The following is a 5,600-nucleotide window of genomic DNA, read 5'->3' on the forward strand; positions in this document are numbered from 1 at the left end:
GTCATATGTCAGTTCAAGTTGTTCATATTGTTTTGGAGTTCACACCAAAATCAAGTTTGATTTAGTCATTCAGAATTCATCTAATTTGAAGCTTTGGTTGGCCTATAGTATCAATTGTAATTTGAAATATTTAGGAAGATGGCTGTCAGAGCCTGTTAGCATTTTTGGTGTCATTTCATTTACTTAGGTGTATCTGATAATGTTAATTGAATGGAATTCAGCAAGGTTTTGCTAGAGTTCATTATGGTGTGCATCCATTCCTTTGTGTGCATCCATTTCTTGCATCCATTTCTTGTTAATGGTGTGCATAAATTTGTTTGCAGATTTAGGAACAAAAGACTATATAATTCCCGGAAAAGTGTCGAATGTCAAAGTCATACTCAATGGTGGTCAGAAAGTTACTTTTTTGAGGCCTGATGGATATTTCTCATTGTATCCTTTAATTTACATCTTCATTTTAAACTCATTTCAATTTGCATGATAACTGCTATTGCAATACTTCAAGTCATGTTTAATTTGATCTCTCTTTGCTGTCCTGATATTGCTTTTGCAAAGTTATAGTTAATGATAGTATTTCGTTGTTGAGCAACAAACTAGTTCCTTAACATGTTTGCTTTAAGCCACAACGTCCCAAATATTTCTTGATGGATGCTTCATGAGGTCTAAAAATTATAGCTTCTTTGATGAGTATGCAGGGCCAGGGGGACAAGGCTATTTGTGGAAACAAAACTAGGACGAATTCGAGTTTTCAAGCGGCCGCAAAGCAGGCGATTTTGGAAGTAGTTCAAGCTGCACCAAACAGCATAGGATGCTATGCAAGAGGGAAGGTTGATATTTCTGAAAGGGTAAATGAATCTACTTATATTTTGGCTAATTGTTGGAAGAGTTTGAACAGTAATTCTTGCAAAGTATGTCTTGAGAATTCTCATGAAAATTGCTGATTTCGGACTGGTATTGATTTAGAGGGGAACAAGGTCCCCTGAGCTATTTTGTATTTTATCCCAGTTTTTTTAAGCCTCACACAGTTAATGATTACTTGCAGGGTCCACCACTGGCTGGAAGGTATGACATGGGAGCTCTATGCATGCATGAGAATTTTGAAAAACTTGAAGGCCTTATCAATGATGCTATAGATAAAGGTGCTGAAATTGTTGCAAGAGGAAGTTTCGGGCCTATTGGTGGAGATGCAGTTGATCAGTGTTACCCCTCAACTGTGATTGTTAATGTGAATCACTCCATGAGATTGATTATTAATGTGATAAGAAAAATATCGCTTTCTAAAAAAGGGTAGAAAATTAATTTGTCTCAACCCTGAGGATGTATTTTTTTAGAGAAGTTTATCCAGACATGTTAGTAATAGACTTAACAAAAAAGTGTATCTACTTGAAGTATGAAGTGATTGGTTTTTTTTGTGTGTCTTAGAACACTGAAGTTCTCCGGAAGATGGGGAAGCACACAAGGATTAGCTCAGAGTGTGCCGTTCTGACAGATAGCAGGGATTCAATTCCAATTCAAAAATGGAAGTCAATTAACGCTCAGGTGGTTATTGGGACTCCTGGCACCATCAAGAAGTGGATTTCTTTCAAGAAATTGAACCTGACCAGATTGACGATTCTTGTCTTTGATGAGGCTGATCAAATGCTTGCTAAGGTAAGTTTTGCATTCTGATGAAATGTAATGCAATTGCTTTTAGTTAGGATTTAAAGTTTCATTGTAGTTTAGAATTGTAAATTGAAGTTGTGATGCTTCTCCGCTTATGTGGAGGATATAGAGGGTGAGAGCACTAGTAAGTCACTTGACTCTATGAACTGTAAATTTCCTAAACAACTATGAACAGTGTTGTTGCAGGATGGTTTTAAGGATAAGAAATAGAAAAATTCAATTCTAGCTGCCAGGTTTGTTGAACGGCCTCTCTTATAGTCTGCATGCATGTATGCAAAGTTCAATCCATTTGAGAATTCTTCTCTAGATATAAAGATGAAACATATATCCTAATTGATTGCTTTAATTAGGTTGCAAGTTGTGTTGAAGGAAAATATAATTGTTCCTTGATATTTGAGAAACTTCTTATTTGTGCAGCTGAACAATTGCATCTACTTAAATGTATTGTGCCATTGCATCTTCACGTTAATGATCTGAATCATTGCATCATTACTTGAATTGATTTATTGGCCTAGATGTAATTTCTATGCATTTAGTTCAAATATTTGGGTATACTTGTGTGAGCTGTTGATATGTATATTTTTGTTTCTTTTAATCTCCAGGTTCTTCTATTTTCTGCCACATTCAACGACATTGTCAAGAACTTTGTTGAGAGGATAGTTAAAAGGGACCATAATAAACTTTGTTAAGAAAGAATAACTTTCTTTAGATGCTGTGAAGTAGTATAAAGTGCACTGCCCTGATGAGTTGTCGAAGATTGAGGTGATAAAAGATTACATATTCGAATTAGGAGAAAATATGGGCCAAATTATCATATTCGTGCGCACGAGACAGAGTTGACGATTGACCAGCCTTGAAGTTTGGTAAATGTGGTGATTCATATCTTCAAAATTTGCTTCAGGTGCCACTCTTCACCACCACCGCTTTTAGTTTTTCAAACCTAATTTCTCTGTTTATTCTTTTGTTAATTGTTATAATTACTGTTTTTTTATTTTTTATTCATATTAATTTTTTGTATTGTTTGCTTGATGGAGTATATTTTCTTCTACGATGATAAGCTTGTTTTCTTTTTTCAAATTTTTTAAGATTTATCAATTCAATGGAGCTAATTCAAATAAGATTTATGGTTATGATGTATTCATCCTAGACTCATAGAATAAGATTTATCAATTCAATAGAGCTAATTCAAATATTCAGGAAAGAGCCAAGGCTTTGGAAGTTATCCAGTATCTGAAGGAAAAGTATCATGAAGGGAAGTGTAATGTTGCCATTGTTGGTAAGGGAACATAGTACATGTTTCCATGTCACCTTCCAAAAATCCTATTATAATTTTGTATTTTTATTTCTTTATGACAATAAAAACGTGTTTCATGTTGCAGATGATGGAAAGTTGGACACTGAGTCAGACTCAGGTGAATTTTGGGTTCTCTTTGGTGGTTTTGCTCCAATTGGAAAGAAAGGAATTAGTGATGATGATATCATTCCTGAGACAACTCCTGCCCAACTCTTTAGGTAAGTTGATTTTATTGTCATCTCCCCTTACCCTGTTTCTTCTTGATGCATGCTTCAAAAAGATATAATAGTGATATCGTCAATGATTTTTAGCTGAGATAAATCCACAACAAAGAGATTCATTGGCTACTACCTTTTAAGCATTTTGCCTAATGAGTAGATCTACTTCTCTGCTAGCAAATCAAGACAAAAAAATGACTCTTTTGTTGATTATAAAAATATTGTTTACTTTCAGATTTTACCAGCAGATGCTTGTGCTGGGCATGTGCATTTATTTTGTGCTACTTTTAAATGAACTTTTGGAGACATAAGGGAATCTTGATTAGAACTAAGTATTTAGACTGTGGTGCTGAGGTATTCGTCTGGGTTGGCCGGGTCACACAAGTTGAAGAGCGAAAAGCAGGTTGTCTTGCAGCTGAAAATTTTTGTTATCCATTATACTTCTGTTTGCCTAAATGGTTACTTCAAGATGAAGTCATTCACCAGTTGGCTAAATGATTTTTAATATGAAGATTATTTAGTAATAGTCATTGTTACAACATACCTTATTTCTTAATCTGTTACACTGACGCATCCATATCCAGCCTGGAGTTACTTTAAAGCATGCTAAAGAAGGAACAGAAAGCTCAGCTTTCTGGTTTGCTCTTGGAGAAAAACAGAGTTACACCAGCTTTCTGGTTTGCTCTGCCTTGTCTAATGCCTTTAATTCATCTTTTGATATGACATCCAGTATGGTATGGCAACATGTTTAAGATTGTATAAACTATATTTTTCTTTGTTGTTTTATAGTCAATGAAATTCAACCAAAAGTAGGTTCTCCTAATAAGAGGGTGTAGGATAATGATGAAGCATTTAAGCATATTGTATATGGTATCTTTTCTTTTGTTATTAGTGGTAAATTTAATAATTATATTTAGGTAGGTACAGGTTCAGGTTTTTTCATCTTTGCCGAAAAGAAAATTGAAGGAAAGAATATCATAGTATTTAAATTAAATTTGCCAAAAAGAAAAATGAAGGAAAGATATCATAATTTTTAAATTAAATTGAACATCTGCAAATCAAGTCACAGATCATGATGATTTCATACTCCGTTGAAACTTGCCTTTCTTTCTAATACTTTCTACTCTCACAGTCACAGGATAGATTGAATGGGCTGAATCAAGGAGGACCAAGACAAAGAGCAGAAGCTTTGGCTGCTTTAAACTCTGCATTTAAATCATCATCCGGAACCAAAAGTTCTAGCCCTAAGACAACTGGAAGAAGTCAAGGATCACCGCCACCCTCAATGTCTTCGGATGAGGACTATGATGATGATGATGATGATGATGAAGATGACATTGAAGACTATAGCTGATAGTTTTAGTATGGTTGGACAATATACTAGGAATTATAGTTGATGATCAATACATTTTGTTTATGTTTTGAATTATATTGACTTGCTTGTTTATAGTACTTCATAATACGATGAATTTGTTTATTTTTTGAAATATTATAAATATTCGAATACAAATTAGATAAAAATTTGTATTAAATTTATATTTATTTTGTATGAAAACAAGTTTATTTTGCAATTAGAAAAAATTCTATTTTACCTTACAGACGGAAAATCTGTCGAAAAATCCGTCTGTAATTACAGATGAAAAATTCGTCTAAAAATCTGTCTGTAATTACAGACGGAAAATCCGTCGAAAAGTTCGTCGCCTTTGGGAAATGGATAGAAAATTTATAGAGGGAAAATCCGTCAGTAACTTGTAAAAATTCGTCTGTAATTTTCCGACGAAAAAAAATCCGTCGGTAAATAATTTTCGACGGGACTTTTACAGAGGGACAAAATCCGTCGGTAATTTGGTCGGTAACAAAAAATATGTCTGTAATAAAGACTAAATCCGTCTATAAATCTGTCTGTATTAATCTATTTTCTAGTTGTGTCTATCCTCCATATTATTTAAAATGGACGGTTTATCTTTCCTATTATTTGAAACATTTCATTTTTATGAATTTGGTCAAATTAAAAGCATTAATATTTTTTATTATTTTTAAAAATTATATTTAATTATTTATAAATATATATATCTCGTTTACCGTGTAAACAAGATAACATCTATCTTGTTTACTAAATGAGATATACAAAAATTGAAAAATTACATATATCTCGTGTACAAAATACGTACAAAATTATCTCGTTTAACGGTAACGAGATAAGAAAAGATATTTATTTCAATAAATATTTTTTAAATTATTTATTTCAGTAATTATTATATTTAATTTATTTATTAAGATAAAAAAAACCCTCGTCCCTAGCAGAAATTAAATTCATATTTTGTTTTTTGTTTTATTTTTTTCGTGGTAGGAAAGAAGCGTTGACGCGGTCGAAACTCGTAAGCAAAGAATTTAGCTGTGTTGGGGTTTTGATGTGAATTTTTTTT

The 5,600-nt window shown here is 33.0% G+C and overlaps 1 pseudogene; it reads left to right on the top strand.

Annotated features, from left to right (window-relative positions):
* The first annotated feature begins 689 nt into the window (after positions 1-689).
* On the top strand, positions 690-2,529 carry LOC110263287 (DEAD-box ATP-dependent RNA helicase 38-like; annotated as a pseudogene).
* The last annotated feature ends 3,071 nt before the right edge of the window (positions 2,530-5,600 follow it).

This window comes from Arachis ipaensis, chromosome B6 (assembly GCF_059453495.1).
Source record: "Arachis ipaensis isolate K30076 ecotype BB chromosome B6, ASM5945349v1, whole genome shotgun sequence".
NCBI classification, from domain to species: Eukaryota; Viridiplantae; Streptophyta; class Magnoliopsida; order Fabales; family Fabaceae; genus Arachis; species Arachis ipaensis.